Source organism: Octodon degus, unplaced genomic scaffold (assembly GCF_000260255.1).
Source record: "Octodon degus isolate 3935 unplaced genomic scaffold, OctDeg1.0 scaffold00075, whole genome shotgun sequence".
Classification (NCBI taxonomy): domain Eukaryota; kingdom Metazoa; phylum Chordata; class Mammalia; order Rodentia; family Octodontidae; genus Octodon; species Octodon degus.
In genome coordinates this window covers 5828051-5844981 of record NW_004524651.1, presented here as the reverse complement: position 1 = coordinate 5844981, position 16931 = coordinate 5828051, and the positions used below count along the sequence as shown (strand labels likewise).

The 16931-nt window shown below is 39.0% G+C and overlaps 1 pseudogene; it reads left to right on the top strand.

The window, feature by feature from the left end:
* Positions 1-1460: 1460 nt before the first annotated feature.
* Positions 1461-2046, top strand: LOC101567640 (annotated as a pseudogene).
* The last annotated feature ends 14885 nt before the right edge of the window (positions 2047-16931 follow it).

The window sequence follows — 16931 nt, the reverse complement described above, 5'->3', positions numbered from 1 at the left end:
TAAATATATAAATTAGGCACGATAAAAATAAGCAACAGTAGCTAATTATTAATATGATAATTATAACAATTAAAGTCATGTGCATGTTTTTTCTCTCCTTTCTTGCTGTCCCCTATTCCACCCCTCCCCAAAATAATGCAAGATGATAAGGAGACAAGAGGAGAACAAGGTATGCATGGTGACATAGTGCTGGGCCCCTACATATGGGTCATGTGGACCCAAGTCCACAGTACCACTGTAGTCAGAAAGGCCACTCTAAGGCAGATTGTGATATGCACCCCACGGAGCCATACACTAGAAAAGGAATGATTCACACCCTGGGTGGGATAGAGCAGGAGAGCCTGAGATTTTATCACACTATTCAGAACAGCACACAATTTGAAACTTTTTTCCCTAGAATTTTCAGTGTAGTAATTTCAGGTTATCATTGATTCAAGGTTGCTGGAATCATGGAAAGCAAAATCATGTTTTTTTTTTCTTTTTTTTTTTAATGCAGCAGCACTAATCACAAAATTGCAACTGGCCCCGAAGGGCAGACAGATCAGATAGCCCCACCTCTATGAGGATTTGATGAGAATCTAATCAAGAACACTGACATTTCTGTATCTTTGCTTAACCAGAAGCTTGAGTCTGAATTCAAAATGCTTTTAGAAAAATTTTACACTTCTTCTGACAAATAAATTCTGGTCTGTAGAAAACAGTAGCGCTCATGTTCAGTTCTCAAAAGTGAACACTTTCCACTAAGGACTGTGATATATCAGAGCTCTTGATGTACAAAAGGCAGATGTTTGAACTTAAGGCTGGCTTCTGGCAATTAGTGGAAAGATGACAGAGGCCAGCGGCTAAGTATTTTAATCACAAAGTGTACCTGTCAGAGGTGGGCCGAGAAGTGACTAGCCCGATAAAATCTATTAGCAACTTGAACTTCACAAGTCTTCTAATTTACAAAAGGGAGAAACAAGGAAGAACAAGGCAAATTTCATTCTTCTAAATATGCTATCACCCCTAGAAAGGATTGCAAAGTCTAGAAGCAATTCAGGAAGAAAATGTGGCTTGTAGTTTTGCAGAAAAGGGAGGAAAAAAAGAAATAACAAGCATCTTCAGTCCTCCTGAATATTGATCTTAGCTGCAGAATCCCTGCATTACCTCAATCATTCTGTTTGTTGCTTCTCTTTTTCCCCTCAAAAAGATTTCCTGGCCAATTGGCAATGTTCCTATCTACTTTCACAGTATGTTACTACTTAAGAGATATTTTGTATATCAGATTGCAAAAGCACCAATTGGATTTTTGATCAGTATAGCAGATTAGTAATATTTGATTATGATTGCCTACACTAAACATGGAAAAACACTGTGAAAATAACTAAAAATGTGGATTGTATCATAAAAGCAAATTTAAAAGACAGAGTGAATCTCTCAGCAGAGGTACGGTGAGCTGGTGGGGGGCCCGCGAGGCAAGCGCGGGAGCCCAGGCGGCGAGTGAGCTGCCCGAAAATGCACTCGGATGCTGCAGCTGTCAACTTTCAGCTGAACTCTCATCTCTCAACACTGGCAAATATTCATAAGATCTACCACACCCTTAATAAGCTAAATCTAACAGAAGACGTTGGCCAAGACGATCACCAAACAGGAAGCCTCCGGTCTTGCAGTTCTTCGGACTGCTTTAGTAAAGTGATGCCCCCAAGGAAAAAGAGAAGACCTGCTTCTGGAGATGACTTATCTGCCAAGAAGAGTAGACATGATAGCATGTATAGAAAATATGATTCAGCTAGAATTAAGACAGAAGAAGAGGCCTTCTCAAGTAAGCGGTGCTTAGAGTGGTTCTATGAATATACAGGTACTGAGGATGTTGTAGGTCCTGAAGGAATGGAGAAATTTTGTGAAGACATTGGTGTAGAACCTGAAAATGTAGTTATGCTTGTGCTAGCTTGGAAATTGGATGCACAAAACATGGGCTATTTTACCCTACAAGAATGGTTAACAGGAATGACTTCTTTACAGAGTGACATCTCAGAATTGCCTCAGTTTGAATGCCTAAAATTATAAACTGGTGTTCTCTAGAAATCTCAGGATAAATGTGTGAAGATGAAGACAAGTGTGACGACTTAGCACTGGACGGAATTGCTCGAAAGTTTGTGCCCAACTTTTGGGAGCATAAGCTAATTACCTCCACATTTCCCTTGACTCCTCCTGGTTATTAATTTCTGCCTGGTTAACTTGGTGGTTTCTTTGTATTCCGTCTTGAGGATAGAGGTTGGGTGGGGTGTAGTTAGTCCTATCATAAGTCATCCTGGAATCATTGGATGAAATTGCATTCTGTTTGTCTTAAAGTACTCTTAAGGCTTTTATTTTAAAAAGTCCTTATTCCTCCTACATCAGGCTGTTCAAGTTCTCAGTATTTCATTATATCAACAAAGTTTAGTTGTGTGCCTGTCAAAATTCATGTATGATATTGGTAAATTGCTAAAAGTATACAGACGGTCTGGGAGATAGAAAATCAGTAGACTGAAGAATGAACCTGTAAAGTCTGGTCTTAAGTCCGTTGACATCAGCCGTTTACAGGTGATAGACTGGAAAGACACTGACTCAGCCGAGTTCTGGGGCATAGGGAATTACAAAGCTGAGACAGTATTGAGAGTAGAGCTCTCCTTTGTGGGCCTGTGCCCTCTAAAGGCTCTTGTGTGAGATTTGTGCTCCAGCACTCAGTGTCAACAAGCTGTGATGAGTTTAGGGATTTAGTTGAAGCCAGTTGGTGGCTTAGGGACATTATGTAGCTCCTTTTAGGTGGGAAGGTGGTCAGCCAGGCAAAGGGCTTTATACACTGATCTCGTGCACTCACTTAGGTGAAATGTATGGAGGAACATGATGTTTAGACAGTATGATATGTATGTATTTTATATAGGGAGGAGTGTGTGTGTCTGTGTATTATATGTATGCATTTGTGTTTGAGGCCAGGCTTGGGGGTTGTACCCCCAACCTGTGGAATCTGATGCTGTTTCCAGATACAGCCAGGACTGAATCAGATGAGAAGATACCCGGATGGTGTCCACTGCTGCAGACTTGCCGGCTTCCTGGTGGGGAAGAAAAATCCACACATCAGTGGATAAATTGATTTGAGGTTTGTTTTCCAATAGAGAGTTTAACTTCCTTAAAGTTAGTTTAGCTGGGAAATTAGCAAGCTGAAAGTTAAACCCAGGCTTGTCTATGCCCCAGAAGTTTTGGTGGGGTGGCCCCAAAGTATCCAGAAGTCTGGTAGGCGCTAAGAAGGTTGAGGTGCGTGAGCACTGAGGGCTGCTTGGCTCTTTCAGGGCTCTCCTGATGCAGCGCACCCCTTCCTTCCCAAGTCCTGGATCCACTGATTTGTTTCCTGGCCTTTTCTCTTTAAACCTTTGCCAGAATGCCATACAATGGAATCCTGCTATGTGTAGCCTTTTATTTTTATTCCATCTACTCCTGTACTTTTGAAATTTAGCCGTGCAACCTTGGTTGGTACCTTTTTATTGCTGGGCAGGTATTTTGTTTGGGTATGGTATGAACATCTGGATTGTTTCGATTTCTGGGTCATTATAAATGAAGCTTCTGTGAATACAGGTAGATCTTTTTATGAATAAATGTGTTTCTTTTGAGTAAAAAAAAAAAAAAAAGACAGAGTGAAGTTTTAAAGCAGGAGAAAGATTTCCAAATGCCTGAAATAAAGTAGGGGTCTCTAAGGTTGAAAAGGAGGTGAATATGCACCATGAGGGTCTCACCCCCTATGGGTCAAGTTCTGTGAGTGTGGTTGAAATCTTTGCTCAGCAGCTTGGCAGCATAACTGGGGGTGAATTGTCCAGGGTAAGGTAGGAGAATGAAATCAGAGACCACAAAATGTCACGACTTCCATACATAGATGCACAGGCCACATTTGGGGATGTTTGTTCATAGCCTTAGCTTGTGGACCCCAATTGGTTTGATCCCACCATTCAGGATTACCTCCATGTCAGCTTCCAGAAAATTGCACTCCCTCTCTTCCCTGAGACCTGCCACTTAGCCTGTACCCTCTGACCATTAACATCTTTTGAAATCTTGTGTCCCTAATCCTACGGAAATATTTTATCTCATAACTCCAAATACTGTTTCCGTTCTGTTTTCTTTCTCTTCTGGGCCTGCGGTTGTACGTGTGTTGATCTCTTCATCATTTCCCATGTAGCACTTATATGTTTTCCACAGTGTTCATTTTCTTTGCTCTCTTTCTAGAAATTTGTATAATTTTTGGGTTTTTTTTGTTTTTTTCCCCATAATTTTATTGACAAATAGCAATGAGACAGTTTCAAATCAAATGGGTAGGACAATTTCAATAATCAACACATTGCATGCATTCTTCCCAGTGGTTAACTACTGTACAAGATGCGGACATGATATCCCATTTACAAACACCATTAGAACAAATTTCTCTATTCATTAAGAGAATGTAACTCTATATCTATCCTAACCACTTTGAATGCACAGATACAAAATGGACATTCATCTGTATCCCCTTTTTTTGGTTAAGTTCCATTATTTGAATATTATAGGTGTGTAAGCTCAGCAAAATATTCTAAAAGAGTCCAGTAGCCCATAATAGTATTGGGTCTTCCGCTTGACTGGCAATGTCAGAAATTGTTGACCTGAGTTCCCTATAGGTCAACATAACAGCATGGCTTTACTTCTTATATTTCGTTTTTATACTTTTCTGCTGGATGGTTAATGGCATTTCAGTTTTATAGTTTTCTTTTATATAACTGCTGGCTATCATAACCTCTCAATTCTTCAATGTAGTTGTTAAATTTTTTCAAGTCTATGACTTCTTTGATTATTTTTCCAGTTGTGTTGGAAAAAGTTTCCATCTTATCATTTATTATCTCAAATCATTAATCATATATTTGTAAAATTCCATCCCTAATATGCTCTCAGTAAATTTGTCTTCTGTGTTTGTCTTTATTGTTTATTTATTTAATTTTTTGAATGCTGTTTGTTGGTGTGCTTGGTACTTTTTATTAAATGTTGGATATTCTGTATGGTGGGTCATAGCAGCTTCAGATTATCATCAACCTACACACAGGAAAAATGGCAGCTGATCATCTTAATACAATCAAGGACAAAGCTGACTCCAGACCAGATTGCATCTCTGTCTCTCTCTCTCAACTCTGTATCTGATTTGCCATTACTCCCAGAGTTTAGCTCATCAGATTCAGAGCCTAGCATATCTGTTAAGTTTTTTAAAAAATTGTACTGGATTCTATAAAAAAACAAAGATCAAATAAAACTCAATTTACAGCAGGGATTTACTTGTTAGAAGACGTTCTATCTGTCTCTTCCATACTTGTGACTATGTTTTTGCATTCCCCAGGACTCTTCTAAGCTTTGACTGCTGTTGAAATCCAATAAGTAGCTTTAAAAATTACCCAGGCTCAGATAACTCCCAAAGACCAAGTGCACTGGAATCTTGGGGAGTTGGGACTCAGCATCTGTACTTTGCAGTGTCTTCTTGGGAACACAAAGGGTGGCCCAGGTTGAACGGCACTGCTGTGGCCTCTGGACGCACCATGGTGGGGTTGGTTTCTGCTGGGTGACACAAAGCAGATCACAGCCACATAGTCATGTGGTCTGAAGCTTAGGGGATGAGTTCCCTAAAATGATGCCTGTGCTTTTACCAAAGGGCACTACTACTATGAGGGAGAAGTTTTCATTTTATTTCCCTGATCATTCATCTGCTTTCAGCTGGTTTGAACTTGGAGGGGAGAGAAATGAAGAGGCACTTATTCTACCTAACATAATCACGTATTTCCATATCCTTGAGGAATAGATGAAGACTGAGAGTCTTTTGTTTGGTTCAAGGAAGAGAGTGCACCTAGGAACTTAATCTTGGTGGGCCCCTGGTGCGTACAAAGACTCTGTTGAATGCAATGGACTACTGTATGGCAAATATATGTTACAGTGCTCTCCCTACCCATAGAAAATGCTGGCCATTGGACCGTCTAGTAAGCCTGCAGTGGTGCAGCAAAATTTCAGCTAAAGAGCCACAAAGTCTTTCTGAAAGCCTTTTGAGTATTAGGATGTAGAATAAACTTCTCTCAGTTTCTCATCCAGTGCACAAACCATGACATTAAACTAAAATCATGATCTGTGGGCTGGGCTATGGCAACTGCCTGGCTTGCCACTCTCACTTTCCTCAGGGGACTGACCTCGAGCTGCCTGAGCCACCTTACCTGAGGAAAAGCTTACAGTGCCTGGGAGTTACAGCAGCCCAGCCAAGCTGCTCTTTTCCCGAGAGACTAACAAGCACCAAGAGGTGATTTTTATTGCCAAAGTCCCTGAGAGTTCAGGAGCAGGCTGCATCATTAGCTGAAACTGTACCTTTTCTTGGCTCTTCCCCATCCGCTTTCTCTATCCTTTCTGTCTTCAAAGTACTTGATGCATAGACCACTAGTATTCAAGTCGTGTAGGATTTTTTTTTTCCTGAAATTGCCTGAGCTAAAAAAATGCGTTAGAAGAACCAGTTAAAGAAGAAAAAGAAGTGAAAGAAGGTAGGCTCTGGGGTCAGCCAATTGTAGTAGCTCATGCATTAGAGATGGTGAGGGATTCTCTAAGTACTGTAGAAAGTGAAGCCCAATTTACATAAGAAAGTTTGAAAAAAAAAAAGAGGAAAATAAAATACTTGGGATAAACCCATTACTGCAGAAAAACATGAATATGAAAAGAAATGCTGAACCCCTGAACCAGAGAGAGAGAGAGTGTTGCCTTAGGATCATGTGCAGAGATGTGGGTTCTCATTAGGTGCCTTAAAGTGCTAGATTCAGTAACACCAACAAAAGCATCAGTCCAAGGTTCTTCTGACTGTGATTCCCTAGTCAAAGTTAATGTGGGAACAGAGGAGAAATGTCCCTGAACAGGCATGTTTTAAGGCTTATTTCCATAGGAAGAAGAAATGAAATCAGACTGAATGGTGCAAAACTAAAAATGCCCTTTTCAAAAGAGATGGTGCAGGCTGTGTCACTGGGTAGAGCCCACCTTCAATACAGCCCTCAGGTGTTAGAGACACCAGCACCAAAGGAGAGCTTTGACAGCAGGTGGAACAATACCATGACACATCACAGCTTTGCCCTGATGCCTTGGCCTGCTGTTGTTGCAAATCTTCATAGTTTGCCAAATGGCAGTGATGTCTCAATACAATGACCTGACACAGGAGAAGGCATGCATTGAGTGTGTGTTTCTAGGGACAGCACAGCCACCTTTGTCTCTTGGTGGCATGTTCTCTTCAGTGAGTGTGCTCCCAACTCGTGGGTTTGGGAAAAGCCTGGCTTCTGGGCTAGGCTGAAATGAGAACATGTTCTCAACCTGCCTTTCTGCCCTCGGGTAACCCAAGTGTCTGCCATGCTGTGCATAATGTGGTGCTCTGCTAGTATCATCTGCCTAGGTTAACTTTCCTAAGGGGCAGAGATTGCTTGTGTTTTCTATATCTGAGTATAGAATAAATAACCTCGTGTGGCTACAAACCATTTGAATTTTTAAAAAGTAGTTCAAATGGAAAGTTAGCTTTAATTTTGAAGTCCTGAAAGAACCACACACATTTCCAGAGAGGGCAATACGTCAGGCAGTAGCTGCTGGAGGAACACAAATTTATGTAGAATAAAACATCTGTGTCTGAGACTTAGAAGAACAGAAAGTTTTGCAATAATGATTATAAGATTTGAACTTGCGAACTTTGGATTTCAGTTTCTTTGAACTTTTACTTACAAGGGTAAGAAAATTTTATTTTGTGCTCTTATGAGTTTGGGCATTTAACTTACAGAATAAAGGGAATTTGATTTTGGATGGAATTATTTTGGACTTTAAATCCTGTGGAAGGAAATTTGATTTTGGGACATTGATGTCTTCTTAGGAAATTTGCAGTGGAAAGCAATTTGCATTTAACTTTGTGTCCCTTGAATATGTTGGCATTTTTTTTTTTTTTTAGATTCTGCATCTTTGTGTTGTTATTTAATGTTTTAGAAGAACCTCTGATGAGCTGTGTTGGATGTGTCCAATCTAGACAGAATTTAGGCTTACTGTTAATTAGTGACTGACTGTTCAGATCCAGGTTTAGAACCTTTATAGCAAAATTCAGGGCTATTTGTCAGGATTATCAGAAGGATTCACAAAACAACCTTTAGCTGCTAAGGGAGAGAGCTCAGCGGTGGCTCCGAGCTCCCTGAATAGCTCTCCTGTGTACTGCAGGCTGAGAGTTGAAGGCAATCAGTGAACAGAATACAGCCTAAGGATGGCCAGGGAAAATATTTCTCTATGATCTCATAGGTTTTCTGCTGCTGGACTTCTCTCATCTTTTCTCCTGACCTTTTCCCCCATATGGGTGGAAAGAGGGTCTTGGTAAGAGAGCTATGATCACCTACCCGCATTTCTTTGTTGGACAGAGCTGTTCTATCACCATGGATTCTGTTTCCTTTGCTCTTTCTGATCTCTACTAGAGAAAGGTTGTCCTGTGGTCTGCACACCCAAACTTTCCTTCTACTGGCTTGCTCAAGTTCTTGAGTCAAGGGTGGTGGGTGTTGGTGAGCTCTAGGACACGTTCTCCTAATATTTTTATTTGTAATAAAGGTGACATTTTGATTTACATTGTGTCCATTCCTAACTGGGTGCACAACCTGTGTGGAGAGGTGTGGTGTTTCTGACACATTGAGTGCCCCCAACCCTAGGTTTTGACTCTGCTGAACCCTGGTCTTCCAGTTTGATTTTATAACTTGGTTTTCTACCTATAATGGTTATTTTTCCTACATTATCTTGAAATCACATCCTCTGCCATTTGTCCTTATTACCATATTAGTATTAATAAACACTTTTTTTCAGATAGGGTTTCACTGTGGAGTTCAGGCTGGCCTTGAACTCACTTTGTAGCATAGGCTGGCCTTGAACTCATCGAGATCCTCTTGCCTCAGCCCCCCTCCACCAGTGCTGAGACTATAGGTGTGTATCATTATACCTAGTCATCCTAGTGTTAAGAATGTAGACATGACTGTACCTTTTTTTTATCTGAAACAAAATTTACTACAAATGACTTAGGGAATATCTGTATTAAAGTGCAACAATGAATTTGGCTCATGTAAATGGATGAAATGGATTTTGATGGGACAGATTTAGAGCCATTCAGATATTAGGCATATAGATAAAACATTTACCTATTTTGCTGATTTTTTGATTTTCACTCAAAAGTTTGATGGTCTGTGGGTGGAGTAAAAGATCACTGGATTAAATCCCAACAACAGTAGAGTCGTCCGTTCTCGTTTCTCGAAGCACAAGTGCATTTAGGAATGTTCCCGCATGCTGAAGTCTTTGTTTTTCAGTTTGATTAATTTTTATTTCCTACATTTGTCTCCAACATTTAAGGATAGAAAATTCCAAGAAAATATATACAGTTTTTAGTACTCCGTTGTAACTTCTCATTTCCTTTCAACCTAGAAAGTGACTCATGTTTTTCACATTAAAAAAAATCATGCTATTAGGTTTTCATGTTCAAGAGAGTTTTGAAAGTTGCTAAAAGGCACTTCAAATTCTCTACCACTTGCTCATCAGTTGGGGGATATTGTAGGCTAAGGTTTTGTCTTTCTTCAAATATATTTTGAAGCATCAGATTCAATACTGTATGTTTTTACAATTATGTTTTGTCATACCTCCTTGTTTCTGATCAATTGGAATTAAATGAAAGGTGCTAGAATGATCTTGCATTAATAAATAAGCAAAAAATCAATGAATTTATTCGAACCAGGGAACAATAATGAAACATTGATTTAAGAAAGATCTGGTGACATAATTATAAAGAGACTCTTTGGTCTTTTTTTTCTATTGCTGCTATAGAAGCCAGGTCTCGCAGTACAGAAATATCCAATTTCTGAGTTTTCTTGTTCACATTTTGAGCCGTGTTTCTTAAGGTCCAAGTAGTTTTAAAAAATAATGATGTTTCATTAGTCAACCAACCACAGATCTTTTTTCTTTTTCTTGAAAGAGTGGCAAATTGACTTTATATCTTTTGAGATATCTATGTAAGATTTACCTTTAAAGACTGAAAGATGTTTCAAAGGCAAATACAACATAAGAAGTGGTAAATGTGGTTTCCTACCCAAATGAAACTAAAAGCTTGACAAATCCTTTGTTACTTACTAGTTATATTTGCAATGGAAAATAAGAAAATATAGATGAAAGCAGTGTGGTTTCATGTGAATCATGAGCAAAGTATTTATTTAGGAAACATACTGTCTTTTGTTCAGGGCTCGAGTCTTATTGGTCTTTTTAATTGTGAAAAAGTAAGTGTAAAAGTGTCAGTGTTTTAAGTGTTTTAGGTGTCAGCACTTCTAAGAGTAGGAGATAATTTTGCATTCAGTCTCAAGTGAACCTGATCCTCTTGATGTTGTTCATTTCAGTGGACTTTGAATTAATGAGGAAAGTGGACCACAGGTGTAACTTTTAAGATGCAATTTGGGCAAAGAAGCTGTTTAGCTTTCATCCTGTAATCAGAGCTGACAGTCTAGAAGCAGAAAATGCTCCTTTGCTCCTGAGTACTAATAGTGACCACCAACGGAGTTCAACTATCTGTTTAAGATGTGAGTCCATTTGGAGAACTGTTTATGACTGACTTCTAAGGAGAGCGAGTTAATGGGGATCGTCAGGTATAAATCCCCACCGTCACGCACATATTTAAGTGGTTTTGCCACATTTTTTCTTCCCAGTGACAATATTGCATCATTCTTTTCCATTAAATTTGGAAATATTGGAAAAGCAAAGCACCATAGAGTGGCTCCTAAACTCCAATTTGTTCAAATTGGCTTTCTCAGTCGGGCATGGTATTAGGAAAGAAAAATACTTTTTGTTTCCATTAAGATTTTGCATTTATATATATAGCCCAGTCACAGAGGTGGGTGGAAAGAATAGATGGCATTTTGCTATAGAGATGTAGAGACGAGCGTAAGAAGTGTCTGAAGACAAGCCACCGTGTGTATATTACATAACTAAGTGCTTTAAAGCATTTAGCTCAGTAACAGTGTAATAATGACCAGTATATCACTGAGGTAAGAAATTAATACTTTGGTATTAAAAAGACTTGAGTTCAAATCCAAACTCAACTGACCACTAGCTGGGTGGCATATCAGGAAGTTTAATTTTCTTAACCTTCTTTCTTCAGTTAAAAAAATAGGAATAAAGTGTGGTTTTTCTTTTGTGAGGCAAGCATGAAGACAATGCACGTAAATTTTTTAGCACTTTGACACAAAGCAAGAATGAGTAAGATGATGTTAACAACAGTAATAAAAATACCAGTAATAGTAAGGAACATAAAAAGACCGAGGAGATTCTTGTTTTAGGGGCTGCAAGATTTACAGTGTTCTAGGACACCACGATAAAAACACTGTATGATTTATTTTCCCTGGTGTGAGGAATTCGGCACTGGGTATCACGGATCTTAGATTTCCATTCTTCCTCACCAATCTAGCAATGCATTCTGGGACAGAAAATATGGCAACTGGCTTCTGAGAAACTAAAATGTTGGCAAGGAGCAGTCAGAAGGACTGAAATCCCTAACTGAGGAGGGACATGTGTTTGCTTATGTCATTATCATCTATTTTTTATCTTTAACTTGTCAAAGTGGCAATTCTAAGGGGAGAAATAAAAGATGATAAAAAATAAATAACAAGCTAAAAAAGAAATAAAAATAGAGGTAAATTTTAAATTATATGTCCTAGATGCTTTTAATGTTACATATAATTTTAAATGTAGCATATGATATTTATAAAATACTTTTATAAATGCAGCCATTGATTATCTCCAGATTTCCCAGGCTTGTGGAACTATTTAGAAATATGTACTTTTAACAAGCCCACTGATAATTCCAACTTGAGTGTTCTCAGATCCTACTCAGACATGTGGGCCGAGACTGAATAGCAAGACTGGGAAGCCTCAGCCTTTCTTGACAGCTGGTTAGACAGCACATGGGGTGGACTCCTTCCAGAGCTGGGGAACCAAAATCTGTGTTTGAACAAGATCCCAGTGTTTTCTGCATACAGCAGTCTGGGTAGCTCTAATTTGGAAGCCTTTCATGTATGGCTGAGGTAAAGGTGATAGTCACCAGTTACAGAGGGCCTGGTGGCCCTGTACAGACACAATGGGATGTTTGTTTTCTTTCTGAAAGAAGGGGAGTTTGCTTTTGTACCTTCTTTTTATACTTTTCTCCTGGATGGGTAAGACCAAGGTAAGACAAGACATATATATCAAGAAATGTAACTTTTGTGTCTGACAAGGTCAGTCTAGTCCCCTTAGGATTTATCCTGAAACCCTGCACTGCAGTTTGTAGATCCTTTGTCTGAGTCAGCCATGTGGATGAGTCACAGCCATTGCTTGACCAATTTGTTCTTTGTGAAAGCCTGAGAGAATGTTTTCTCTCCAGTGACTCTCCTTAGGCACACTGTACATCATCGATCACGTTGCTCTGTGGCCCCATAATCTCCTTGATCAGAAAATTTGGGACACCAGTGAGTTACAGGATGTTACAGTACAGGTTTGCTTATATCCTGAGTCCTCACTGACCGTTAACAGCTATAATATGCTGAGCTGTAAAAGGCTCAAGTCAACACTTCTGACATTGCCAGTCCTATGGATAACCCACTACTATTATGGACTACTGGAGTAGATTGGATTATTTTGCTGAATTCATGCACCTACAATATTTAAATGGCAGTGGAATACCCATCTCTGACAAAACTAAACTAAAAAGGGGATAGAAATGAAGGACCATTTTGTATTGGTATATATAAAATAGGATAGATGTACAGCTACTTTCTCTTAATTCAACAAGAAGAAAGATTTGTACTAAGAGTGTTTGGACAAAATATCATGTCTTCATCTTGTACTATGAATAACTACTACAAAGCAACAATGTGCAATGTGTTAATTATTGTAACTGTCCTCCTAACCTGTTTTGAAACTGTCTCATTGCTATTTGTTTCTCAATAAAATTAATTAAAAAAGGGAAGACTTTGATCAATAGCTTAAGCTCTGCTAGCTTTGAAGTCCTAGGGTTTTTCAGAATTGTTCTCACATCAGTTTCATCTAAGATTGACTCTTTCTCCTTCTGAACCCTTCTCCAAGCTCCTTTTACTTCCTTGGTCTCATTTCAACTTATATGCTGAACCTAGCGACAGATAACTCACGCGGTGCCTAGTTCTGCGCTCGAGGCTCCCCACGTCCCCATCCCCCACCCCATCTGCGGCTCAGAACTTGTCCCTCCCTTTGCCTTCCACTTTCCCTGCAAATGTTTTTTCTTTTGTTTGGTTCATTATTTTTATTTGTTTTTAAAACCAAAAAATATTATGAGTGACTGAAAAACACCAAGCGAATGTGGTTCTTCAGTCTCAATGAAACAAGCATTTGATAGATGTTTCCTAAGATACAAGAGAAAAACAGAAAATGTACACATTTATCAGCACACCATCCGTAGTGGCACCACCACGCTTCTGTGCATAGCAGTGAGGCCGAGGACCCACACGCGGAAGCCGGCCAATGCTGAGGGCGAAGTGAGGACTCCAGAGAGGCAGACTACGAAATCCATTTATTGTGTAAAAGTAGACATGTAAAACCTGACAAAGTGAAGGAAATCTGTCAAAATATAACGCCAAAATAATCTATCTTCTTGTTTTTATTTCTTTCCTTTCTTTTTTTCCCCATTTACTTCCTTTTTTCTGTGATACTTTTTCCTTTGATTTTTTCATTTATTGTATTGAATTTTTTCCTTACCAAGTTACAGCAAAAAAGATACATTGACATTGATGCACTAGAAAGCAATTTAGAAATGCATACCTTGGATATTTGATGTGGTGAATAGAGGTACTTCTATTAATTGGAATACATAAAAGTCTGAAAGCATCTTAGTGATTAGTGAGGCCCTAATTTCAAGATGAGAAATAAGAATGGAAGGAGCTGTAACTTAGTGCAGAGGCCTTGAATCCAGTCCCTGGTGCCTCTGCCCATCTAACTTAGGTGAAATCAGTCCTCTGTACATTCCCAAAGACATGCATTTTTGTATTTTGTGTTTGTAAGTTCTTCATGCAATACTTCTAAGGATTAAGAGCTCTTAATGTTTTTAAACTGCAGCTGATTTATCACGTACTAGGTGAACATAGTTTCTATACTCAATATTTTGGCAGCTATTTTAAGAAATTTTCCTTAAAGAGTCAAAATATTTATGGCACAAGTATATTCACTGTATTGTTTTCATATGACATCCTTTTTGCCAAAAGAATACTGGTACAGAAATTGAGAATAATCAGTAACATGGACAAAAAAAGAAAAAGTGTTTCTTCAAGGAGAAAATACAGTCTTGGTTTCACAGAAACAGTTATGGCTAAATCCCTTTCACACAGCTTCTGGAAAAGCAGACAGAATTGCCAGCTCTTGGGCAGGGGACAGGGTCCAGTAGAATTCCCAGCTCAAGGTAGGGGACAGAACCCCATCTGGTATATCAGGGAAACTCACCATATTTCAGTTATTCTGGTGCACATTCTACCCACATTTTATCCTCTCTAAATTAGGATGCCTCTTTCCTTGTATGACTTGGTTTGTTTAATTGGCACTATTTCACCCCTTTCCTAGCATGCTATAAAAAATAAAGAGGTTTACAGACAGTGGTTCCTGAGATTCAGTATAAGACAGGTGCGGGGTGTTTTAAGTCCAAAGTTTTCTAGCATTCCAGGCTCATCCTAGTTCAGAACAAAGCCTCACGAAGACTAGAACAACTTCATGCCGATAAAGTCTTGCAAGCAACATTAAAACCAAAGGATTCCACCTCAACGTCTCTGCCCACAGAATTCCAGTTTGTTCTGACTGCAGGCCTCATGAAGATTCTGTCTCTACTTCTGTCTGTACCCAGTGTGCTGTCATCAAACCCGAGATGGGAGAAACTTTTGCTTGGCTGTACATCTTAAAGATAGTGTTGAATGTGAATAGGTCAAGTTGTTACTTTGTAAATCATACTCTGTGCCCCCTACACTGGTAATTTTATGTTGGAAAAGCTCTCTTTATGTATTTTTCAAGTAACCAGAAACTTTGATATAATTTCAATTGGAGTGTAGAGAAGATATACATCTAGCCAAGAAATTGTGGCATCACAGGTTGTGTGTCCACCCCACTTTAGTAGCTGTTCCCAAATTGTTTCCACTGTGGTTTTCTTTTTACCAGTAGTAAGAGAAATTTATCTGGTCCCTATCACCCAATCCTTGAGATTCTCTACTCTCTTAGTTCAGTAGTTTGGGGATTATGGTGGCATCTAATTGTAATTTTAGTTTGTATGTGACTAATGTGCTTATGCATACTCTTTGTTTTGAAGTCAAAGAAGATAATTTATTTGTATATGGGGAAGGAGGAAAAGACAGATGACATACATACAGCTAATCTGGATAAGTAGGGAGAATTTAAATGCAAACTGCTCTATTTATATGGTTATTGTCCATTTGGAAATGTGTAAATATGTATACACATGTAAATGTATATTAGATATATGTGTATTTTTGCTTCCATTAAAATCTTTTGCTCCATTGGCCAAGCAATGGCCGTGGCTCATCCACATGGCTGCACTGATAAAGGTTCTACAATCTGAGGTACAGGATTTCAGGATAAATCTTGAGGGCATTTCTCTGACCTCAGATCAAAAAGCTACAACTCTTGTTGCACAGGTCCTGCTTTACCTTGGTCTTAACCATCCAGTAGAAAAGTATGAAGACGAAATATAGGAAATAAAGCCATGCTGTTAAGTTGAGCTGTGGGGGACTCAGGTCAATAATTTCTGACATTGCCAGTTAAACAGAAGACCCAATGCTATTATGGGCTACTGGACTCTTTTAGAATATTTTGCTGAGTTTACACACCTATAATATTCAATAACGGAACTTAGAAAAAATGGGGTATACCTATGAATGTCCATTTTGTATCTGTGTATTCAAAGTGGTTGGTATAGATATATAATTGCATTCTCTTAATGAATAGAATGATTTGTTCTAATGATGTTTGTAAATAGGATCACAAGTCTGCATCTTGTACAGCAATTAACCACTAAGAAGAATATATGCAGTGTATTATTTGTTGAAACTGTCCTTCTGATTTGATTTGAAACTGTCTCATTGCTATCTGTTTATCAATAAAACTTTGAAAAAAATCTTTTGCTCATTTATGTATATCTATCTATCTAGCTATCTATTTGTCTATCTTTCTGTATCTATCTCTCTATGTATCTAGTTATAGAACTTGTTTTCATGATTTTTTATAGAAGCTATTTATAGGTGTTCTCTTTCTGTTTTATGTGTCATTACAAACATTTTTTTCGCCCCTGTGGCTTGCCTTTAGCTCTTTTGGTGGTAGCTTTTGCTGTAGCCCAATCCACCACTTTTGTCTTTGTGTTTAGTACTTTTTAGATCTTGTTTAAGAAACATTCTTCTACATTGGATTCATGAAGATACCTTGTCACATTACCCCCTCAGTGTGCTATAATCTTATACCTAGATTGACTTCACCTTGTAGAAGCTGGCCTAAGGCCCAGATCTCATCACTGCCCTACCTACGACTAATGCCTCGTCTTACCCATGTGGGGTAGGGAGCTAACTCATAGCTGAGCCCTTTTTGAGACTTTTCTCAAGGGGGAGGCCTCTTCCAAAGTCCTGACACCTCCTGGAAGCAGCCCACATCCTGTGATTTCTCAGTAGATGGCTGAAGGCTTTGGCCTCACTACCTAAATTTGGGGTCACTTCAAAGGTTTGGCGTAGTTCTACAGCAGCTCACGTACTTGGAAGAGGCTGTTTTTGGTGACTGAGTGGCAGTGCAGTCCTCCCTGTGAGTAACCCTTGTGTTAGCTGTTGATCTTCAGATATATCACAGGAAAGCTCCTCTCC